Source organism: Triturus cristatus, chromosome 12, assembly GCF_964204655.1.
Source record: "Triturus cristatus chromosome 12, aTriCri1.1, whole genome shotgun sequence".
Classification (NCBI taxonomy): Eukaryota; Metazoa; Chordata; class Amphibia; order Caudata; family Salamandridae; genus Triturus; species Triturus cristatus.
The window spans coordinates 698,649,244-698,675,113 of record NC_140595.1 but is presented as its reverse complement, the minus strand read 5'-3'; the positions used below and the strand labels follow the sequence as shown (position 1 = coordinate 698,675,113).

General features: G+C 45.2%; 1 protein-coding gene and 1 long non-coding RNA gene across 4 annotated transcripts in view; both read left to right on the top strand.

Moving 5' to 3' along the window:
* The window catches only part of LOC146780128 (diacylglycerol O-acyltransferase 2-like), a 156,577-nt gene that overhangs the window by 60,308 nt on the left and 70,399 nt on the right, over nt 1-25,870 (top strand). The gene's annotated exons all lie outside the window — the stretch shown is intronic.
* On the top strand, nt 11,798-14,996 carry LOC146780129 (uncharacterized). The gene is made up of 3 exons (XR_014972124.1): nt 11,798-13,719; nt 13,773-14,069; nt 14,106-14,996. It is a non-coding gene; the product is annotated as an uncharacterized LOC146780129 (long non-coding RNA).

The following is a 25,870-nucleotide window of genomic DNA, read 5'->3' as shown; positions in this document are numbered from 1 at the left end:
TTCATAGCTGGGAAAATCTCCAAGTAATTCCAGTTCAGAACGCCATGGTTTGAACACTTACAAAAGGGCTAAATAGTCAAATTCCCTTTTGTCAGCAGTGTCACAACTCAGTTTTCTGTGATTAATTATATTTCCTTTCCTTTGTTTCACCAGACATCCTTTGGAACCAATCACTCCATATTTTCCATCGTTGATGTTCTCTGTAATATTCCGTTTAAAAGTGTAATTTTGCAGCACTTCATAATGACACATGTTCTCAAGATGATGACTTCTCTTTGGATAGTATGTGTCCAAAATATTGGTTTTCAAAATAACTGTACTTTCTGGCTCATTTTCTGCTAAATATTCAATTTCTTTAACAGATTTCAGTACCCGATTTCACATTCCTGCAAGACCTAGACTCACCCAAATGATTCTTCTACTTTTGGAATATAGACTTGCAGATGATAACCGATCTGAACATTCATATGCTCCAATTTCACGATGCAATAACATCTTCAAACTAAAACTGTATAATTTCTTACTTAGACTCTTCTCGTGAGAAATCTCTTCCCACATTTCTTTCAATTCAGTCTTTTCTGATTTAGTAATGTAAGACGTTACATATCGAGCAACAGCAATGGAATTGTCCGCAACATACTGAATATCCATGTTAGCGTTCCACGTGGATAAAATAACTGGATTGTAGTCATTTATGTATTTTGATTCTTCGCTTCTTCTTAAGTTGTAGGTGTTTTTCGGAGACTTTCTTGTGATGGTATGTCGTACAGCTGACATAAAACTTCACTCTTCCTTTGGATAATACAGGACGTGGAAATCCAAAACGACATTTGGTGTAGAACTTATCCTTTGACTTGTACTTTTGTCGAGAGTATTTTCCACACCTATGGCTTTGAAATCGTAAGACTTGTTTTAAGTTTTTCTCTTCTCTACTATTTGGAAGAGCACATGTAGCATAATCTTCAATGAAAGACAAAACAGTTTCATCTGAATCTGTTCCAAATTTGGGTGCATCCTTGACCCATAACAACATATGTATATGAGGAGCACCTCTTGCTTGATACTCCTTTCTCCAAAAGAAATCCACAACTTCTCCAAGAGGAGGATTCTTTTTATTGCAGATGAAAGACACCATAGCTTCAAATCTATGATTGAAATATCTGCATACATTGACAGGATCCAAAGAGCACAATTCTCCAGGTGTCTTGTATTCAATATTTTTTATATTGCAATTTGCCTCTCGAATAAATTCAAGTAAATCATCCCAAGCATACTCAGAACAGCTTAGTGTAACAAACCATGTAGGAGTTCCCAAGTTCCGTAGCATATCAGTTCTCCATGTCGACGGTACCAATATTCATTAGTCCCACGCTGACATGCCATCAGATTAATCAACTGAGATTCTAAATGATCAACTCTCTGATGCACTTTATCCATAAAATCCTTTGCAGTTACATTTTGAAGATGCATTCCAGTTTTTAAAATGTGATTTACTGCATATGAAAGTCCATACAAGTCACTTTCAAACAGAAGATGAAACATATAAGGGATACATTGTCGAAATCTTGGATCTTCTTCATATAATCTTGTTGTCCGATATTCAGATGCAGGAATCTGCACAGGACGTTCATCATATCGTCCACCTTTTCCTGTTGGAAACAACTGCGGGAAACAACGAGCTTCCAAGCTCTCTTCCCATACACTCATGGGACTTCCAGTTGCTTTTTTCATTTGAAACAACTCAATCGTATTCCCCATCACCTCTTTGGAATGAAGTGGATGTACACTGTAATGTTCATAGATCTCTTCACATCTGGACATGTCCACTTTTTCAATTTGTCCACTTAATGTTTCACTATCTTCTGCTAAATCTATTTCTTCTTCTCCAACAAACACATTTCTATAGTACTCATTATTTTTTAACAGATACAATGATGCCTTTTGCACTTTTCTAACATCCACTAACTCTTGCCATATTTTCTTATTCTTAGTAGGAACACCATTAACCAGAATGACTAGTGGCTCATTTTCTGCATGATCTACACCAATGGTTTCAACATTTTTCCTTAAATCTAATGGTAAATACACAACTCTTCCTTTCAATCCTCTTTGCAACTCTGATGGAGGTAATTTACTTGTTTTGGGCTCCATACGAACAATAGCCTGAAATGGGTGAACACATTGTATCAGAATAGACTCATACGTATTTAAATCTATCAGCTCTGGAGGAATAGCAACCAACTCTAGAGTATTATGAACAGCTCTAGCAGGCATTTTATTCTCATCTAATTTATTATAACAATATTTGCAAATACGCTGCTCAGATCCCAAATCAAAACAATCCTCTACCAGCAAATAAGTTGCAAATTCCATCCACTTATCATTATCTTCTATTTCACTCTTTAAGTACAGATTGACACCCCTAGTCTGATTTTTATAGTGACTTCGCCGACAACAAATACAAGAAACATTTGGTCTTTCACCTGAAATTACCTTAACTTTGTGATTTCATCCTCAAATGTTTCTGTAACTACGGGTTCTACATTGTCTTCAACATTTTGTTCTACTAATGTGTCAGTTTCTTCACTCTCTTGCTGAGGCCCAAAGTAACAAAACTCAATATCCTCACAGACCTGCTTCCCATCTGATACTGACCCACGCAAAAGAGCACTGTTCAACTCACTTAACTTTAGTGCTGGACTTTTTGCATAATAGAACCTTCTCACTAACTTCCGCATTTGAGTATGATGTACTGCCAGCATTCCGAAATGGTGAAAAACACTTTCACAAACTTTCCTAGAAAGACAAGCCAGAGAATGACCTTGCAAACCAGTATGTTTTCTCACTCTGCAATGGTCTAGTCCTTGCAACAGCTTAATCTTTTGTTTTACATTTTTTTTACTATAGGTTCGTAAAAAACGACATAATTTTTCAATAGATTCCTGTCGTACACTGCAAACACTACTGCAATCCCAAGTGTACACAGGATTTTTAGCACGTCTCCCTAAAACTTCATCAGCTATCACTTCTTCTGCATTTCTTTCAACCATTTTCTCTTTCTCCATTGGACAGCCATCACTAACTTCATAACCTCTACCACTGGTGTCAACTGCATACAATAATTTTTCACTTAGTGAATAACTCTCTTCATTAAAAAAAGGCTCTGAACTAGAACTGTGTTTCCATTCTCCCAAAAAAACATCACAAAAATGTTTTTTTTAATAATTCTTTTCCTCCTACTTTTGGCCTTCATAACATATATTGGTTTATCTAGTGATCGAATTCTGTTTAATAATAGAATAAACAGTTTCCTTTTTACTTCAAAAGCCTTCTCCACAATGCTTTCAATATGCTTCTTCTTTTTATAAAATAAAGCTCTTTTTATATTTCTTCACATCTTTCAGCAAATTATTCACTACTCTCTTGTAAAATATTTTTTTTGCGTAATTCCTTATACTGATTTTGTCTTCTTTTTACCATACTTTATCTCCTTTGACTGAACATTTGCTTTTTTACTTTTCCTCCTAATTAGATTTTTTTCTTACTTAAAAAAATCGGTGAAACTGGAGCATTCTTTACATTCTGTTTGCTCTTTCAAACATTTTTAATAAATTGCTTCGTGATCTTACCAGAAGATTTTTTCCTTTTAGCCACATTATCTTGTACATTCAATACTTGTGGTTGATGTTTCTTCAAATAATCCTCCTGTCTCTGCTCTTTTCTTGTTCTTTTTTTTCTGGCATAATTTCTCTATTTTAACGTTGAAAAACAGTATCTGTAAAAAAGAATCACAAATAAAAGTATATTAATAACTTGCAAATGTATACTATTCTATTACTGTAAAAATACATTTTATATAAAAACTGACTAAGAAACTATGTCCCTGAACCACAAGTGTGACGATGATTAAAACACTACATACATAGTGCATACTACTTTGAAGCAGTTCATGCCCTAAAGCCTACCTCACTAAAAGACTACATGCTAACTGACTGAATGATTACAATACTATAAGGAAACAAACTGAGTGAGTGACAGGGTGTTTCCTAGAAGTGTATGAATACTGACATGGGTATTGATGGTGTGAAAAACAAGTGTGTAGGTGATTAGAGACCTACATGCATACTGGACAAATGTTTAAATCCATCCATATGTTAAGGCCTGTCTCACTCCAATACTATTTGGATACTGATTAAATGATTAGAGTACTGCAAGGAGAGTGCCTGGGTGAGTTTATAAGTGGTAGGATTTTGGCGCAGGGAATGGATTAGTACTTGGTACTGAATGGGTCACTAGAAGAGTGCAAAGGCAGTGACAGGATGTTTGCTGGTCTGTATGGATACTGACTAGGGAATTGAAAGTGTGAAAGACAAGTGTCTAGGTGGTTAGAAAAGACTGCATGCATAGTAGATAGGGGTTTGAAGCAGTCCATGTGCTAAGGCCTGGCTCACTGCATGAATACTTAGGCAGTGACTGAATCATTAGAGTACTGGAAAGAGAGTGTCTTGGTGAATTTATAAGTGTGTTTGGGTTTTGGCACAGTGAATGGATTACTACATGGTGCTGAATGGGTCACTAGAACACTGCAAAGGCAGTGACAGGGTGTTTCCTGGAAGTGTATGCATGCTGACTAGGGAATTGAAGGCGTGAAAAACAACTGAATAGGTGGTTAGAGAACTTCATGCATACTGCATAGACATTTGAAGCAGTGTATTTGGTAATGAATGGTTCACAACATAAGTACTAGAAACTAACTAAATCATCAGACTACTTCTAGGACAGTACCTGGGTAAAAATTTTAAATTTTCAGTTCTGGTGCAGTGAAGACAATACTACATGGTACTGCACTTTAGTGTCAAAGCATGATTCATTTTTTCAATGCATAAGCAAACACTGCCTTCTAATGCTACTAAAACTTGACAACATGACAGGTTTAAAAACACTTTGCTGCCACCAAATACATAATGTTACCAAATGCTTCTCTCACAGTGGTTCCCAAATGCACACAAACTCACAGTGTGATTCTAGACAAGTAACACTATCACTAGGAGTTTACCAAACCTCATTCACTACAGTGAAAGTGGTAAGGGAACTGCACATAATCTACATATTTCTCGACTGCACTTTAGTGTCAATACCTGACTCATTTAATCAACGCATAAGAAAAGACTTGCTTCTAATACTACTAAAACTTGACAACATGACAAGTTTTAAAAAAGTTATCTCACAGTGGTTCCCAAATGCACACAGACTCACAGTGTGCTTCTAGACAATCACCACTATCCCTAGGAATATACCAAAACTCATTCACTACACTGAAAGTGGGAAAGGAAATGCACACAATCTACATATTTCACAACTACACTTTACTGTCAATACCTAACTCATTTAATGAAAGCATAAGCCATAACTGTCTTCTAATGCTACTAAAACTTGACAACATGACAGGTTTTAAAACATCTATCTGTCAGCAAATACACGATGTTACCAAACAGTTCTCTCACAGTGGTTCCCAAATGCACACAGACTCACAGTGTGCTTCTAGACAATCACCACTATCCCTAGGAATATACCAAAACTCATTCACCACACTGAAAGTGGGAAAGGAAATGCACACAATCTACATATTTCACAACTACACTTTACTGTCAATACCTAACTCATTTAATGAAAGCATAAGCCATAACTGTCTTCTAATGCTACTAAAACTTGACAACATGACAGGTTTTAAAACATTTATCTGTCAGCAAATACACGATGTTACCAAACAGTTCTCTCACAGTGGTTCCCAAATGCACACAGACTCACAGTGTGATTCTAGACAAGCACCACTATCCCTAGGAGTTTACCAAAACGTATTCACTACAGTGAAAGTGGTAAAGGTACTGCACACAATCTACATATTTCACAACTGCACTTTAGTGTCAATGCCTGACTCATTTAATCTACGCAGAAGCAAAGACTGGCTTCTAATGCTATTAAAACTTGACAACATGACATGTTTTAAAACACTTATCTGTCAGCAAATAGACAATGTTACCAAACGCTTCTCTCACAGTGGTTCACAAATGCACACAGACTCACAGTGTGATTCTAGACAAACAACACTATCCCTTGCACTATACCAAAACACATTTTTTCATCTAGAAGAAGTACTACATTTTAGTATAGAAACTCCTTTCATAAATTCATAAACAATGTCTGGTTTTTAATTCTCCCAAAATATAAAAACTGCACAGTTATCTGTCTGCAAACACATGAAAAACACAAATGCTTATCACAGAATGGTATCTACATGCACACACACTGTCAATAAGATTGTAGAGAAAAAAGGTACTCCCTACACTTTAGCAGAAGAAATACATTAGTCTGATTAAAATCAAAATAGTCTATATACATCCCCTCACAATTAAATAACTCACCTTTCAAGATGTTTTGTAGATTAAGAAGTATATCAGTCACACACCAGATATCAGTCACACACCAGATTTTCTTATACAGAATCTCTGCACTGTGCACCTGTCAGCAGAACCAAAGAATGGCAAAGTTTCCCTCTCTTTTTCCACACATATACATGTAAACATCAAATCACACTCCTTCCCACATAAATTCAAAAGCAAACACACATTTCTATTGGTTAAACATTTCAACCCTTTTCAAATGACATAAACTTCAACCCTTCCCCCAATCTGCCTTCTGCCCGTTACCATAGAAACATGTCATGGAACACTGTACTGAGGACACAGGTCAGAAGTTCAGCACACACAATGTTGCTAATCAAGACAGCAAGCGTGCTTGACTTCTCAACATATCAGCTTATCATATATAATGTTCCTTACAATCAGTTTTTGTTAACCAATAAGAATAATGCATTTAAAAAACAGAAATATGCACCCTACCTTTCAGTGTAGAAGGTTGTCAAACAACCAATGATTTCTTGTCTTTTTTCAAACTTGCATCTTAGCCACCATTTTAGAAACATCTTACTTTCTAAACTGCCATTTCATTTAGAGAGACCATCTGAGTGCATCCAGACCTCCTTACAAGATGCTTACAGTGTGGATTGTGGGACACAGCTACATTTTCTGGAGCCAAAGGTATGCAGAAAACAAAGGCATTCACAAGGACCTAGGTTTGCCAAATGTAGACATTAAATGGATTGGACAGAGAGGGTTAAAGTGGCACCAATTGATGCCACTGGTGAAATCCTTCATGCAAATCCAACACCCTGACCTCATAATAGTGCACTGTGGTGGCAATGACCTAGGCACTTTGACTGGGGTAGGTCTGGAAATGCTTATGAAGGACACCTTTGCAGAACTGATTTCACTTTTCCCTAAAACTGCCTTTGTGTATTCTAACATATGCCAAAGGCAGAAATGGAACTAGTCCAATCATTTTTGTCCACAGATTGAGAAAGCTAGGAAACATGTGAATAAATCTGTTTCTGCTTTTCTCAGAGACTACAGAATGGAGTCCATTTACAATAACAATCTGCGCTTTCATATGCAAGAGATGTATAGGAGAGATGGAGTACACTTTACTGATGAAGGAAACAGAGTCTTCCTCAACAACTTTAGACTCTGTATAGGTACTTACTTATAAGTACCAAAAACTCTGATTGAACACAACGGCTCTTTTTAGAGCCACTCAAGAACAAAACACTTAAGGTTAATCTTTATCTCCCAACAATTTCATTTTTTTTCCCTTGGATCCGCTAACCCACCGCGAGATTTCGCGCATTTCACCGTATTTTTTTTTTTAAACGGGGCCCCAGGGGGTCCTTCTGGTACCCCCTAAGCACCTCTAAAGGGTTAGAGTATTTCCTTTGTATGTTTTACACACTTTTTCCCCTTGCTTCTTCAGCCTCGCTTCTACATAGGCAGAAAATGTCTGCCAACAGTTCCTGATTTCGAATGTAGAGAGACACTCGACAGCCAATTAGCATTCAGCGCGCAATCGGGAGGGTGCGCGCTTGGTTCGGGGAGGGTGCGCTTACGGTGCGGATAGGGTGCGTGGATCCTCCGAGGCCATAGATATATATGTACTTTTTACTCTAATTTTCTCAGGAACCACTGAACGGATTCACACCATATATGCAAAAGGCACGAGTCTGAACTGGGGACTACCTCTTTGCCAAATTTGGTGTCATTCCGTTCAGCGGTTCGGGCTGTAGCTGCGACAACAGATCCCATGGGAAATTGCATGGGGAAAACGTGTTTAGGGACCCCCCTTTTTTCTCGGCCCCCGCTTGACGGATCACCACAAAACTTTCGGGGTAGGAGCGGAGCGGAGCTGGCCAAAAGTTTGGAAAATTTTGCGAGGATTCGTCAACCGGCGCCAGACTTATTGGGAATAGAATGTTGCGGATTTCCTATGGAAAATAGGTCCTAACTATAAGTACCTACTGGCGGTTGCCAGTAGGGAGTTATAGTTAGGACCATGTTTTCATAGGAAAAGTGTTTTTTGACTTGCCTATAACTTTGGAGCCGTTTGACGAATCTTCATGAAATAAAAAAAATAAAAAAAGAGCCCCTGTGAATCTTGTTGTGCTTGGAAAGTTTTGAGGTGATTCGTGAAGTGGGGTCTGAGAAAAAGGAAGGGGGTAAAAAAAAGTGCGTCTCCAACAATAATTCCCAGAAGAACCTTTAGACACACCTGCAGCCCGAACCACTGGACGGAATTACACTGAATTTGGCAGGAAGGTAGATTTTAACCATGAAGTGTTGGCAGCCAGCTTGGTACTCTGCTTCAGCCGAGACCCCCAAAAATCATCTTAAAAAAAATAAAAAGGGGCAGGGTAGGAATACTCTGACCCCCTAAATTTGGTCATGGGGTACCAGAGGGACCCCACCAGGCCTAAAAAGCACCAATTTGCTGCAAAATGCGTATATTTGTGGCAAAATTAAACAAGCGCAGGATCCCACGCTTGTTTTGAAAAGGGCCTCCCAGTGGTCCATGTCCCAGGGCTATTTTATTAAAAAAAAAGGAGGAGACACAAAGGACCTGCCTCCTGAGGCTTTTAGAGCTTCAGGGTCCACCACCTCCCCGGGGCTTTATTTAAATTGTAGACTGGGCACCCCCCTGCATAGGCTCTAGTGAGGCCCATGGCCTACCACCTCCCGGTGCTAATTTTATTAAGCGACGGGGGCCACATGGATCCCCACCCCCGGGGACCACCACCTCCTCTGAGCTACATTTTAATTGCTTGGGGAGCCTCGCGGACTCCCCCCCCGAGTCCTGGGGACCACCACCTCCTCGGATCGGAGCTCACTTAAATATGGAGCAGAGGGCCTCATGGCCCCCCCATGCCCTGGTGACCACCTCCTCCCTGGGGATTTCTGTTTATTTAATGAAGGAGGGAGGCTATGTGGACCCCCTGCCGGGCTGTACTCCGCCCCGGGGACCCGGGGAGGCTCATGAATGGGAAAGGTGGGGGGCACGCAGCCTCCATCCTGGAGCCAATAATGGCCCTTGGGTGAGCCAGGGCCAGCTCCTGCTATGTACCTGGATGCCCACCCTTGGGACATAGCTGTTTGCTTTGACTTGGCAGGAGCTCTGATAGCTCCCTCCAAGTCAGAACAAATACTCCGCTTAGAGCAAGAGAAAGCTGACATAATGCTCTCGCTTTCTAGAAGCCAAGTTTTCAACTGATTCCCTGCCAGCTGTCAAGGAAACAGATGAAACAATTGCTCTCACAGATAGGGAGCTGCATGTTTAGCAGCTCCTTGTCTATGAGAGCAAAGCCGGCTTCCGCAGCCTGGAGACTCCTCCGTGATCCTGGGTGAAAAGAGGGGAAAGAGGCAAAATAAAGGTGAGAAACGAGCAGCAAGAGAAAGAATAAAGGTCAGAAATGAGCAGAAAGGGGCAAAATAAAGGTTAGAAACAAGTAGAAAGAGCAGCGGCGGCCACTCACTCTACATTTTCTCTATGTAGGTTGCATGCAGCCTCCATAGAGAAAATGTCTGGGTGCCGTACGGGACTTCCCACCAATCACAACGCTGCCATTGCAGCGTTGTGATTGGCTTACAGGAGGGGAGGGACTAGGGAGCATGCTGGACCCGGCCCATGAGCTGAGGCTGCGTGGACCCGGTCAGGTAAGTTTTCATATAATTTTATCATTTTATTTTAATTTTAACGTCCACCCCCCCGCGTGAGTATTGCGAGTCGCAACTGCTTGTTATGTTGCTGGATATCTATCTCCGTTCTTATATTCGCTTCAATGCATCTCACAAGGCTGTGAGTCTTTCGTTTCAAAGTAATTTTTGGTGACGGTCGTGTCTCTACTCCTTACACTGCGGGTTTTGGTGTTGCCGGGTGTCTCTCCTCTATCTGTTTTTCTTGTATTAGTTTTGCGTGGTGTCTCTCATTTGTAGCTACTTCTTGTGGTCTCTCATCCTATGAGGTGGCATTTCTCCCCATGGTTACTTCTGGTGGTTCATCATATCTTCCAGCCCAAGGGTGGTTTTTGTCCCACCTGGTGACATTCCCAAGTGGCTGATTGTTTTGAATATTTTAGTCTCTCATCCTGTGGTGATTTTTGGTGTCATGGTGTTGTCGATGTCCTATGACGTGGGGTTCCTCCTCTGTGGCTGCTTTTTTGGGGCTAGGCCCGTTTCTTGTCATGGATGGTTTTGGTGTGCCTGGTACCTCCCCCACGAGTCTGCTTCTTGTGCTGACTCTTATCGCTGACATTCTGGATTAAATGTCATTTTGAAATCCTGCCACGACGCTGTGTGCATAATGGCATTATACCTTGTCAATGCTTTTTTCTCCCGTTGCTTCTGGCGCCTTTTCTCTTCTGGGACCTCTTGCTTAGCTCGCCATCGAAAACACTCATTTAATTTTTCACGCCGGACTGTGATATTTTTCCTTACAATGAAAGGCATATCAAAATGTGTTTATGTATTCATTGAGTTTGTATGCGTAACAAGGAAATGGATGAATGAATTTGAACGGACAACTCTGGGTAAGTGCCGTACCAGGTGGTTTTGTGTACATGTTTAGTATCTAAAATGAAAGCACCGCAACCCTTTCGGCTCAGGGTTGGGAGGGGGAAGAGGAGAGTGATGGCTTAAAATACGTACAGGAAGCGTCTGTGTTTGACACCATCACGGGATCAAATCATAGCTAATCAACTCAGGCCTCCATCCTCGCAAGGTCGATAACAATAAACATCAGCGATTTCAGCTCCACAAAGCCCTTAGGGTCGATCATGGCTCCTAACAAATACACCAAAAGTGTCACCTCCCTGCAGGCCTCATGGTTGGCACTATGCAGACATTGCCAGCTACCATTCCAGGACGCACTGACATCCAAGGCTTTGCGACAGAGTGCTGCTGATGGTGTAATCTCTCCTCGAGGAGCGAGGAGGCACTCTCCCGGGATGTGAAGGTAAACACCATGTAAACAGAGGCAGTCAATTAGCGTTCTGCTCTTAGTTAATGCTAACAACTGCATATGCTGTTTGTATCCAGTTTAAAACTACACATTCTTTCTAATGGTCCAATTACGTTTTCCTTTGTGCCAGTAAAATAAACTGCAGCATATTAGACAGCTAAGGCCAGCGATGTCAGAATGAAGCACTGTTAAGAACATGATACAATTCTTTATCTGAAATAGCATATATTTGACATTCATCATGCAAGGCCGGTTTGGCTTTACAGTAGGCAACGCTTTAAAAGACTTTGATCTGAAGTGGGCATGACGGGGAGCACCTGCGGCACATGCCAGCACGAGTTTAACAGTGTGAGAACTCAGCGCGTTGCTGCCATTACTAATCATTTTCTGCTGTCAAGGAAAACAGAGGACTTTGACTTATGCAGCGTGTGCTGTCAATCAGCAGTTCTTTTTCATATCAAGAAGGCGATTTCAAAGCCGTTTTTCCTTTTGGGTATTTTTTTTTTTAAATGTATGTCCTATATAGGACTCTTCTTGGAATCTCACAGCATGGGATCAGTAATGAAATCTCGCGGCAGCTGATAACACACATCTTCAAATTTCAAAGAAATAGTTCAAAGCAGAGACTTTCAGGAGTCCACTCACTATCAACAACCGTTTCCACATCGTATTACATGAGCCCTTAACGTCATCCATTGGCAGGTCTGTTCGCAGCATCATCTAGTCAATTGCCTCACATTTCGGTCCACTTTCTAGAAACAGCATCACATTCAAAAACATACACAGAATATGCCGTAGGATATTAAAGCTGGGCCAGGACAGCAGAGACGTTCCGGTACAGGCATGGTCTAACTCTAGTTGCAATTGATATGTGCATAAAAGAAGACTTTGTGTAGATCTGTGGGATGTGGCGCAGGTGGCTAATGGTGCAGGCACCTGTGGTGTAGCATGCAGTGGGTGTCGGAACAGGCAGTAATGATGCAACAGTTTGCGGCACAGCCATGCAGTGGGTGCAGGCAGATTTGAAACAAGCTGTCATGGTTCAGAAAGTCATGGATGGGGGAAGATATTCTAAGTGCTCATATTGCTTTATTAGCCTTCTGCTTCCTCAAATTTGCTTGAAAATGCACCATTAATCCACTCTTTTTTTCAAAATTTTCTCAGGGGGAGAACCCCCCAAACCTCCCATAGGTTGTTCGGGCTTGCTCGCTGCACTCGTTGGCCGCGTTGCAGTACAGAAATAATTTTACACCCACCACTTTCAAATGTCACCAGCCACCACTGAGAAAGAGTGGTACAAAAGGGGGTGGTGATGGACGGAGCATCAGAACCAATCAAACACTCACACCCAGTCAAGAGATCTAGGTTTAATCCATCACCGTTCTTTAGCCCACTCTGCCACCCCAGTTCAGACATGGCCATATGCAAATCAGTCTGACCCTGTGCCTCATGGGAACAGTCCAGCCCGAACTGCCAAGCCATGCCTTCCCTGGACCGGAAACAAGCTTCCTAGGGCCGGTTTCTGGCATTTCAGCCGTCTTCAGCCAGGCTTGCTTGAATCCAGTGGCAAAGTGAACAAGGGACTCAACGTCTGAGCATACCCTGCCACCTTATGGCGAACAAAGCGGTACAAAAGGGGGTGGTGATGGACGGAGTATCAGAACCAATCAAACACTCACACCCAGTCAAGAGATCTGGGTTTAATCCATCACAGTTCTTTAGCCCACTCTGCCACCCCAGTTCAGACATGGCCATATGCAAATCAGTCTGACCCTGTGGCTCATGGGAACAGTCCAGCCCCGAACTGCCAAGCCATGCCTTCCCTGGACCGGAAACAAGCTTCCTAGGACCGGTTTCTGGCACTGAGAAAGAGGCACAATAAAGGTCAGCAACTCCCAGAAAGAGCCAACAAAAAGATGACAAATGAGCAGAAAGAGGCTGAATAAAGGTCAGAAACTAGTAGAAAGAGGCAAAATAGAGGTAAGAAACGAGCAGCAAGAGACAGAATAAAGGTCAGAAACTACCAGAAAGATGCAGAATAAAGGTCAGAAATGAGCAGAAAGAGGCAGAAAAGGGTCCGCAACGAGCAGAAAGAGGCATGATACAGGTGAGAAATGAGCAGAAAGAGGTAGAATAAAGGGCAGCAACAAGCAGAAAGAGGCAAAATAAAGGTAAGAAAAGAGCAGCAAAAGGTAGATAAAGGTCAGAAGGGAACAGAAAGAGGCAGAATAAAGTTCAGCAATGAGCAGAAAGAGGCAAACTAAAGGACAGTAATGAGCAGAAAGAGTTACAAAAGAGATCAGAAAGAGCCAAATTAAGGTCAGAAATGAGCAGAAAGTGGCAAAATAGAGATCAGAAAGAGCCAAATTAAGGTGCAAAAATTAGCATAAAGAGATAAAAATGAGATCAGAAACAAGCAGGAAGAGGCAAAATAAAGGTCAGCAACTAGAAGAAAGAGCTAAAAATGAGATCAGAAACAAGCAGAAAGAGGCAAAATAGAGGTCAGCAACAAGCAGGAAGAGGCAAGATAGAGGTCAGAAACAAGCAGAAAGAAGCAAAATAAAGGTCAGCAATGAGCAGAAAGAGGGAAAATTGAGATCAGAGACAAGCAGAAAGAGGCTAAATAAAGGTGAGAAATGAGCAGAAAGTCAAAATAAATCCAGAAAGGAGTAGAAAGAGGCAAAAATGAGATCAGAAATGAGCAGGAAGAAGCAAAATAAAGGTCACTAACAAGCAGAAAGGGGCAAGATAGAGGTCAGAAACGAGTCGAAAGGAGCAAAATAAAGGTCAGCATTGAGCAGTAAAAGGCAAACTAGAGATAAGAAAGGAGCATTAAGAGGCAAAATAAAAGTGAAAAATGAGCAGAAAACAAGTAGAGAACGAGCAGAAGAGGGCAAAAAGAGAGTACTCAGACCCTCACATCGACTCACAGTCCCACTCAGACCCTCTCACATCGACTCACAGACCCACTCAGACTCAAAACCCACTTACAGACTTACTGAGACACTCATGGACTCATTTCACACACTCACTGTCAAAGGGTACGGGTTACATTTAGGAAATAGAACTTTAAAAAACCTTAGACACCCACTGAAAAAACAAAGGTTACACGGACGTTATAGTTAGGAAATAGAATTTTAAAAAACCTTAGAAATTCACTGAAAAAAAACAATAGTTACAGGGACATTATAGTTGGGCTCAGATTTCACTCGTACATTACCAAGGAAATCCAGCAGTTATAGTTACCTAAGCTAACTAAAGCATACGCCCTGCAATGCACTGCTTATGACCTCACATATTACTTCCCTTATGACACGGTCAGTGACATTACTGATGACATCATTGATAACATCATTGATGACATCACTGATAACATCACTGATGACAATATTCACAGAACTACTAAAACACCCACTCACACCCCCATCCAGCCTCTCATAACCCTAACCACACAACTTCTAACATACCCATTCACAGACCCATATAACTATTGACACACACACACACTCACTCCTACAACCACTCACACATCCAATCACTCACCCACTCACAGACCCATACACCCACTCACTCACACACCCATACAACCACTCACCTACCCATTCACACAGCCACTCACACAGCCACTCACTCAACCATACAGCTACTAACAGAGCTACTCCCTCACCCACACAGTCACTCACACATCCATTCACTCTTCCACAAAACCACATACATACCCATTCACACCTCAATACAGTTGCTCAGGCACCCACTCACTCATCTATACAGCCACTCACACAAATACTTACTGTGCAAAATAGCCACTCACACACCCACTCAAATTCCCATGCACCCGGTCAAGCAGCCACTCACTTACCGATACATTTATTTACACACCAAGTCACTCACCCATAGAGCCATTCACACAGCCATTCAGTCACCCACAAAGCCACTCACACCCACACTTAGTCACCCACACAGCCACTCACACACATATACCTATAGACCCACTCACACAGCCACCAGTCACTCATACAGCCACTCACACACAGTCACCCATCCATACAACAGCTCACATAGTCACTCTCTCACCCATACAGCTACTCACACACCCACCTATTGACCTATACATCCACTCACATGCCCACTCACACACTCACACAGCCACTCAGACTCCCACTTCCATACTGATACAGACATTCATAGTACCACTGAGATGATTTATATTGGAAAATTTTTAACTCCTTAGTGGTACAAAAAAGAATATTATTTTAACTTATGCAGTATCTTAGTATATATCTTTAACTCTCAGAAGCTTTTACGAAACACTTACACTCACTGAATGATGTCATCATTGATGTCATTTGAGATGTCAAATGAGATGTCATTAGTGATTTCACTGAACATGTCATGAGTGATGTAATATGTGGCGTAATTAGTAGTTCATGCCGAGAGGGCAAGTTATAGTTACCTTAGGGCACAAGTTAGTCAGGGCTGGACTGGGAACCCAAAGCAGCCCTGGCAATTTTGTTGAACCAGCCCCTGGGTGGAGGGGGGGTGCATTTGTGGAGCACTGCTGCTTTTGTCACTGGGGACCAATATTGCATCACCGCTGCAAAACCAGCCCCAAGTAACAAAACCGGACCCCACCCTTCCAGCCTCCCAGGGAAATGCCTGGTGGCCGCTACACCAGTCCGTCACTGGTTACAGATACTTACTATAACCATAATTGGTGAAATTCAGTGGTTTATGGAGTTTAAAAAGTTATGTTGTTACTGAACATGTCACCTAACTATAACTTTGCGTTAACCTTTGTTTTGATTTTGTTTTAAAATAAAGTAATATTTTATTACCATATGTAAATCAAAGGCCCCGTGCATGGTGGAAGTTGGCTGCCCTGTTGCCAACCTACCAAGGGCAGCCAACCTCACTCTGCGCAGGGCCTTCACCCAGGCATGGAGGAGACCTGGCCACAGGATCTGGCAGTGCCTCCATGTTCCCATCCATTAATAGTTGCTGCTGGAAGGGTGAATGGATTGGAATTTGTCTCAACGTGTTGGATTCGACCTATAGCAGATGGCTTCAGTTACAGCAGCAGCTGGGAAGTAGGCATAGTAGGGGTATGTGCAAATGTGTGGTCGGTACATGCATGCAGGGCCAGACTGGGAACCAAAACCGGCCCTGGCAAAGGGCTCGGCCGCCCCCCTCCCTCCCCCGCGGGGGGTTGGGGGTGCCGCCGAGCTCTTTGCCTGGGCCGGTTTTCAGCCGATTTTGTTACAGGGCCGATTTCGGCCCTGTAACAAAATCAGCCCCCAGGGGCCCAAAACCGGCCCCCACCCGTGCGGCGCACCGGGGGATTGCCCGGTGCCCGCTATGGCCAGTCCGGCCCTGCATGCATGCAAGGTGAGTGGTGAGTGTAAATAAAAAGAAATAACCACTTACCTTGCTTGCTTCATGACATCCGACATTCTCCTCACTGCTGTCCATGTTCTGCTCTGTCTCCTTGGGCTCCAGCAAATTCCCCTAACCAATCCTGGGACTGCTCTCATGCTGGTAACCAGCATTTAGGAAGGGCCGGAATTGAAGGGAGTGGCCTCTCTCAGCGCTCTCTTAAGCACTGGAGGCCTGGGCTTTCTCTAACCCAGCTGTCTAAGAAACCTAAGTTAGAGAAGTTTAAAATGTGCATGTCCGGCTGGCCGTCGCAAGACAACTGGCCAAAAAACATGCGCACTTTAAACTGAAGTGAACAGCTCAGTGCTGCCACTCAGCAGCAATGGCCCCGCCCCGTCCTGACTCTCGTTTCAGGACGGGGGGATGAAAAATAGTAATAAATTAACTTTATTACCATTTTATTCTTCATCTCTGGGGCTTTCCTGAGCATCATTTTTGGCAGTGGGGCGACCCTACCCCTTCGTAATGAAGGAGCCGCTCGTGTTCAGTTCGCCTCAATTGATGCCGTGCAGTGCATACCAACGTGTGCTTACAGTATGTGATTTATTGTCATTTATTTCTTTGCGCCTTCTGAGAGTCGCGTCAATGGTGTAAATTGTTAAACACTCATGAGATGGAGAAAGGGGACCAAGATGTGAACCCCCCTCCCTTCCAAGGAGGTAATGGCTCGAGTACCTACTAGTAATTTCTCTTTACTCTTGGGGCCATCTTCAATGCTCCAGTCCTTCAAACCCATCTCTCCCTCCCTAATGTGCATGGGAGAAGGTTGATGGCTTTCAGGAATTTACAAAGGTTTCTAGACCTGTGTCTGGAAACCCAGGACAGTGGCAGGTTTGAAGGTACACTTCCAGACAGTATTTGAAAATTCAATTTTCAGTATACAATGTGTATTTAAAAATCTAACAAGTAAGTTTGTTACTTCTTAGATTTTACAAATGTGTAAGTTTGTGGGTGCTCACAAACTCGGCCATTCCAGTTCTGGAACATCTACTCCTTACCCGTAAGAGCAGAGTTACGCATGCAAAATATTCTTGTAAGTAAATCTTTCTAAAGTAAAGCACAATTTCTGTGTGTTTAAAAAATGTGTTGCACACTCGAGAAAAGATGATTCGAATGCAAAAGCCAGCCATACGCACGTAAATGGTTTTGTGAATCGGTATAACATTTTTTTTTAAAAGAATAGAATAATAAGAAGCAATTGAAATGTGCCTGTCCATAATGTGGATAACCCTCTGATGCAAGGAATATGGCAGGAAGTAACTTACATTTTGCTGTGTTTAAACAATTGGGTGACATTGCCACCTAGTGGCATTTGCTTGTATAACGTACTCCTTGCTTAGAATGAGTCATTCATTTTCTGTGGTTATATTAAGAGTCTGTAGAGAGCATTTGGATATCTTTTAAATGAATAAAAATAGGTTTCACTAATGCTCCCGAGTAATTATTAACGAATTTGCCGCACATATCCTTTTCTCTGAGAGATATTCTAATAAATGTAACAGCTAAAAATCCTCTTACCATTCGCATTTAGAGGAGATGACAGTAAATAAAATGTTCAGTTGATTGGTGTAAAATTTACTCTCTGAGTTTCAGACCACACTGTTTACATAACGGTAAAGGTAATCCATAACACACACTCTAATACGGCAATAAACAGTATATCTGCAAATTTGCAAATATGGATTAGGACATGGTGTTTTTCATTGTGATTTTGATTGTCTAAGGCATCGGTACTCACAAACTTTCCCTGGGGGCCAAATTTACAGTGTTATTTGTGGCCAAGGGCCGCACCGGTGGAGGCGGGGTCAGTGGGGGAGGGGGAAGGGTCTAGAGCAACAAACAAAAAAGTGACCATGAGGTTGAACACAGGCCCCTGCAGCAGACGCCTTTGTCCACTGAGCCACCAGACCCGGCATACACACATCTTTCTCTCTCTCTCTCTCTCTCTCTCGCTCTCTCTCTCTCTCTCTCTCTCTCTCTCTCTCTCTGTCTGTCTCTGTTTCTGTCTCCCTCTCTCTGTCACCCTCTGTCTCTGTCCCTCTGTCTCCCTCTCTCTCTGTCTCCCTCTCTATCTCCCTCTGTCTCCATCCCTCTGTCTCCCTCCCTCTGTCTCCCTCTGTCTGTCTCTCTCTCCCTCCCTCTGTCTCCCCCTGACTCCCTCCCTCTGCCTCCCTCTATCTCCCTCCTTCTGTCTCCCTCTCTCTCTGTCTCCCTCTGTCTCCCTCTCTCTCTGTCTCCCTCCCTCCCTCTGTCACCCTCTGTCCCCCTCCCTCTCTCTCCCTCTGTCTCCCTCATCTCCCTTTCCCTCTCCGTCTCCCTCTCTCTGCCTCTTAGTCTCTGTCTGTCCCTGTCTCTGCCTCTGTCTGTCTGTCTGTCCATGTCTCTGTCTGTCCCTGTCTCCCTCCCTCTGTCTCCCTCTCTGTCTCTGTCTGTCTGTCTCTGCCTCTATCTGTCTGTCCCTGTCTCTGCCTCTATCTGTCGCTGTCTCTATCTCTGTCTGTCTCTGTCTCGCTCCCTCCCTCTCTGTCTCCCTCCCTCTCTCTAGCTCTCTCTCTATCTCCCTCCCTCTCTCTCTCCCTCTCTCTCTCCCTCCCTCTGTCTCCCTCTGTATCACTCACTCTGTCTGTCTCCCTCTCTCTCTGTCTCTGTCTCCCTCCGTCTCCCTCTGTCTGTCGCCCTCTGTCTCCCTCTCTCTGACTCCCTCTGTCTCCATCCCTCTGTCTCCCTCTCTCTCTGTCTCCCTCTCTCTCGGTCTCCCTCTCTGTCTCCCTCTCTGTCTCCCTCTGTCTCCATCCCTCTATCTTCATCCCTCTGTCTCTCTGTCTCCCTCTGTCTGTCTCTCCCTCCCCCTTTCCCTCCCTGACTCCCTCCCTCTGTCTCCCTCTCTCTCTATCTGTCTCTCTCTGTCTCCCTCTGTCTGTCTCCCTCCCTCTGTCTACCTCCCTCTGTTGTCTCCCTCTGTCTGTCTCCCTCTCTGTCTTCCTCTCCCTCCCTCTGTCTCCCCCTGACTCGCCACTGTCTCCCTCCCTCTCTCTCTGTCTCCCTCCCTCTGTCTCTCTCCCTCTGTCGCCCTCCTCCCTCTGTCTGTCTTCCTCTGTCTGTCTCCCTCCCACTGTCTCCCTCAGTCTGTCGCCCTCTGTCTCCCACTGTCTGTCTCCCTCCCTCTCCATGCCTTCCTCTCTCTCTGTCTCCCTCTGTCTGTCTCCCTCCCTCCCTCTGTCTGTCTCCGTCTGTCTGTCGCCCTCTGTCTCCATCTCTGTCTCCCTCTGTCTCTGACCCTCTGTCTCCTTCCCTCGCCCGCTGTCTCCCTCTGTCTGTCGCCCTCTGTCTCCCTCTCTGTCTCCCTCTGTCTCCCTCTGTCTCCCTCTCTGTCTCCCTCTCTGTCTCCCTCTGTCTCCGTCCCTCTGTCCCCCTCCCTCTATCTCCCTCCTTCCCTCTCTCTCTCCCTCTGTCTCCCTCCCTCTGTCTCCCTCTCTCTCCCTCTGTCTCCCTCTCTCTCTGCGTCCCTCTGTCTCCGTCCCTCTGTCTCCCTCCCTCTATCTCCCTCCTTCCCTCTCTCTCTCTCCCTCTGTCTCCCTCCCTCTGTCTCCCTCTCTCTCCCTCCCTCTGTCTCTCTCTCCCTCTGTCTCTCTCTCCCTCTGTCTCCCTCTCTCTCTGTCTCCCTCTGTCTGTCTCTGTCTGTCTCTGTCTCCCTCCCCTGTCTCCCTCCATCTGTCTCCCTCTCTCTCTGTCTCCCTCTGTCTCCCTCTGTCTGTCTCTGTCTCCCTCCCTCTGTCTCCCTCCCTCCCTCCGTCTCCCTCCCTCTATCTCCCTCTATCTATCTCCCTCCCTCTGTCGCTCTCCTCCCTCTGTCTGTCTCCCTCTGTCTGTCTCCTTCCCACTGTCTCCCTCAGTCTGTCACCCTCTGTCTGTTTCCCTCTGTCTCCTTCCCTCTGTCTCCTTCTCCATGCCTCCCTCTGTCTCCAACCCTCTATCTTCATCCCACTGTCTCTCTGTCTCCCTCTGTCTGTCTCTCCCTCCCACTTTCCCTCCCTGACTCCCTCCCTCTGTCTCCCTCTCTCTCTATCGGTCTCTCTCTGTCTCCCTCTGTCTGTCCCCTCCCTCTGTCTACCTCCCTCTGTTGTCTCCCTCTGTCTGTCTCCCTCTCTGTCTTCCTCTCCCTCCCTCTGTCTCCCCCTGACTCGCCACTGTCTCCCTCCCTCTCTCTCTGTCTCCCTCCCTCTGTCTCTCTCCCTCTGTCGCCCTCCTCCCTCTGTCTGTCTTCCTCTGTCTGTCTCCCTCCCACTGTCTCCCTCAGTCTGTCGCCCTCTGTCTCCCACTGTCTGTCTCCCTCCCTCCCTCTGTCTGTCTCCCTCTGTCTGTCGCCCTCTGTCTCCATCTCTGTCTCCCTCTGTCTCTGACCCTCTGTCTCCTTCCCTCGCCCGCTGTCTCCCTCTGTCTGTCGCCCTCTGTCTCCCTCTCTGTCTCCCTCTGTCTCCCTCTCTGTCTCCCTCTGTCTCCCTCTCTGTCTCCCTCTGTCTCCGTCCCTCTGTCCCCCTCACTCTATCTCCCTCCTTCCCTCTCTCTCTCCCTCTGTCTCCCTCCCTCTGTCTCCCTCTCTCTCCCTCTGTCTCCCTCTCTCTCTGTGTCCCTCTGTCTCCCTCTGTCTCCGTCCCTCTGTCTCCCTCCCTCTATCTCCCTCCTTCCCTCTCTATCTCTCCCTCTGTCTCCCTCCCTCTGTCTCCCTCTCTCTCCCTCCCTCTGTCTCTCTCTCCCTCTGTCTCTCTCTCCCTCTGTCTCCCTCTCTCTCTGTCTCCCTCTGTCTGTCTCTGTCTCCCTCCCCTGTCTCCCTCCATCTGTCTCCCTCTCTCTCTGTCTCCCTCTGTCTCCCTCTGTCTGTCTCTGTCTCCCTCCCTCTGTCTCCCTCCCTCCCTCCGTCTCCCTCCCTCTATCTCCCTCTATCTATCTCCCTCCCTCTGTCGCTCTCCTCCCTCTGTCTGTCTCCCTCTGTCTGTCTCCTTCCCTCTGTCTCCTTCTCCATGTCTCCCTCTGTCTCCCTCTATCTGTCTCCTTCCCTCTGTCTGTCTCCCTCTATCTGTCGCCCTCTGTCTCCCTCTCTGTCTCCGTCCCTCTGTCTCCGTCCCTCTGTCTCCCTCCCTCTCCCTCTGTCTCCCTGTCTCCCTCTGTCTGTCTCTCGCCCTCTGTCTCCCTTTCTGTCTCCCTCCCTCCCTCTCTCTCTCCCTCTGCCTACCTCTGTCTGTCTCCCTCTGTCTCCCTCTCTCTCTCTGTCTCCGTCTGTCTCCCTCTGTCTCCCTCCCTCTGTCTCCCTCTCTGTCTCCCTCTGTCTGTGTCTCCCTCCGTCTGCCTCCCTCCGTCTCCCTCCTTCTATCTCCCTCTGTCTTTTTCCCTCTGTCTGTCACCTCACCCGCGCGTGTGGCAGCCCGGACTGAGACAGCTTCCCGGGCACACACACACAGCCGCACCGAGTACTTCACAGGTCTTTAAAAGACCATTTACTTGTTAATGAGGCTTTACTGTATTTCACCTCTTTTTGGCGCCCCTGCAGCTCCACTCTGACTATTGCTGGAATCGCCCGGCCCCCATTGAGCAGAGTGTCTCAGGGACCGCGCTGCTGCGGCGGTGTTTGCTGACACTCTTTAAAAAAATGAAAAAAAACACAGGTACAATGTCTGCGGGCCGCCAAGGTAGGCTTGCCGGCCGCTGGCGGCCCATGGGCCGTACTATGAGTACCCGTGACCTAAGGTGTGTAATTTCTGCCATTGGTAAAACCATTTTACCATGCAATCTGTAATGCAGTAAACAGTGTTTCTATTAGCTCATTTTCACTGTACTGCAGTACTAACATGGAATTTTTTTTAACATAACGAGCATTTGTAAAGCGCACGTTCACCCGTAGGCATCAGATGTTTATTGTTACCTAATTATATGGTGCTCATTTTATCCGACCGGGATTTGAACCGTGACCATGATGAGGTCGAAAACAGGCCGCTGTAGTGGATGCATTAGTCCACTGAGGCATCAGACCGTTGCACTATAGAAACAAATCTGTTATTAGTTAATTTGCTCTGAATAATACGTTATGTTGGGCCACATTTATTTTCACAGCATGGCTTAAGCGTGTTCATTCCTTCCGGTTGCAGAAAGCTCCGCGGCAAATGGATGTTTAGAATTGAGAGCGGGGAATCTGGATGCCGACATTTACTGGAAATAAAGAAAGGACTGCCTTAGCGCAGCACTAATTTGAGAGAAATTAAAGCGTAGAGACGGTGCATGTGACTGTGAGTCACCTACAGCTGCAGCCGCCCCCTCGCGCTGAAGGCTCTTCCCGCCTTCCACGCCTCCCCTGTGCCAGCTCCGTGGGCTTCTGGGGGGCAGAGGGGGGGGGGGGGGACATCTTCGTTCCTTGCTCTTTGATCTGCCTTATATGGGCCAAGGTACCTCTTTAAGCTCCTGTGCATCTCCCAGGCTACCAGCTCACAGGCAGGAGTACAAGGTTATCAGGGGAAATTGCTATGTATTATGTAGGGATATTTGCATTTTTGGTTTTCTGTACTCTTATCGAGGAATGCTGCAGATAGAAACAAGAATTAGCAACGCCAAGGAGATCTCAGTTCGAAAAAGGTGAGTTATTGGCTTTGCCAGTGCCTTTTAAAATTAGCAATTGCATGGTAGTCAAGACACATGCATGACTGGCATTCTTGGAATGGGTTTTCTATAACAAGGAAAACCCATTCAGAAATGGCGGCAGATGCCCTTGCATGTGTTCTAATACATACGCATGCATTCGTTGAAGATCAATACATGTGTGTAAGTTGGCACGTTGGTGCCCGTTTTTAATTGATCATTCTAACATGGCAGATGGCATTGTCAGAACAGTTTCATACCCAGTTTGGGGCGGGGAGGCGGTGCACAGTGTGGACAGTGCTACTGGACACCATCTATGGTAGCTGATGTTGTTTGCCAATGTTGTCCTGGAGTCTGTACTACTGTAGCTTTTTAAACTGGACCAAATGCACCCTTTCCTCTCTTGAGTGTCTGGGTATGATGGTGACCAGTTAAAGGCTTCTGAGGAAGGCAGTGAACTGGGCAAGTACTCAGGACTCAACAATCAAACAGCAGATGCAATAAATTAATTGTCCAGTCCACTGCTTTCTTAGTAAAAAAAGTATTTTATTATCACAGCCAACCATAACATGACACAATCCAGTGGGCCTCAGTTGCAAGGTCGTAAATCCATCTACAATGCCTAGTTAAGCGACCCAACCACTATGGCCTCTGCTTCCCTTTCATGGAGAGGTTAGCATGTGTGTAGATCTTCTATGTGAATCTACCCATAGGCATACAATAGGCACAGGTGGAGTTCATCTTTGCCTGAGATGCTGCCACCAATTGACCTGGACCACTAAACGTGCCACTCTGTCGGACTGCATAGATGCCAGTACAAACATAAGCAAAAAAATCTTCACCGCTGTCGAGGATTTCACCTCACCAGTGGGCACCTCCAATTCGATTACCCCCGTGTAGGACCTCTGCAATAATCTCTCTCAAATCTTCAGCAAAATCACCACCATTTGAAGCAATTTCAACCTGCAACCAACTCGACAGACCTCACCAAACACCTCCTGATCTTTTTCAAAGAACCAATACTAACCACATGCCTCATCAACACCCCAAGAAGAAACTGCTGCCACCATGAAGTCCATTCAGTCAGGGCCCCATCAGACCCCTGACACTACCATGCCTAATCCAGAGGACTGCAACCCATGAGCGCCATGCTCACACCCATTTGGAATACATCCACCTCTGCCATGACCTTCGCAGTTGCTTGGAAACACACAACTGTCCTCCCATTGCTGAAGAAACTTTCTGCGGACCCTTCAACTCTTGCCAACTACAGGCCAATCTTCCTGCTACCATTCCCTGCTAATGTCTTTGAGAAAATCATCAACAGAAGCCTCACTGAATAACTCAGTGACCACAAACTCCTCAGCACCAGTCAGTCTGATTTCAGACACAACCACGCCACAGAAACTGCCCTCATCACCACTGCGTATGACGTCTGCATGACTCTGGAGGAAGGAGACAAAGCGGCTCTCATCTTCCTGAACGTATCCATAGCATTTGACATGGTCTCCCAACCCATCCTCATCCAGCTCCTATATGATATTAGAAACCAAGGACCCGCACTTCGATGGATCTGACCATTCTTCACTGGAAGGACCCAGTCAGTCAGCCTGGCAATGCACATCTCTGACGCCCCTGGCCTCATCGGTGAAGTTTCACAAGGATCCTTCCTGAACCCATCCCTGCTCAATGCGCACATGATCCCTCTATCCAGCACCAATTGCTCTCACAACATCAACGTCCTCTTCTATGCCGATGAAAAGCAACTCAGAGGAGAAAACTCCCAGTACCTGGATCAAGTTCAGCGACGGCATGACTGAAATCACAAACTGCATGAAAACCAACTGTCTCCAGCACAGATAATACCGAAATTGTGATCTTCGGAGGTGCACTTCACAGTGGGTAGTGGCGTAGCTAGCCCTCTGGGCACCTGTGGCGGTCCCTGTGTGTGCCGGCAGCATTGAAAAGCACGGGGCAATGCTGGCGAGATTCGGCTGACGGTTGCCGCCCCGCGACAGCCGCTTCGTGGGGCGGGTGGAATTGCCACCCTGAGATGGCAAGTAAGCATGGGAGGAGGACGCCGCCCCCAAACTCGTGTCACCTGGGATTGATCGCCCCCCGTTGCTATGCCACTGACAGTGGGACTCCATCTGGTGGGTAACAGTGTTAGAACTGAAACCCACCACCCATGAAGCTCATGGATTGTCATCAACAGCAAACTCACCATGACACCCACCACCCATGAAGCTCATGGATTGTCATCAACAGCAAACTCACCATGACATCCAAGTTAATGCTGTCACCGCTTCATGCTTCCATACTCTGAAGATGTGGAGAATTTTTTTACATTTGTGTGGAAATTTTGGAGAGGGACTTCGAAGATCGTATGTCGTTCTGTGGAGCAGAAAGTGCT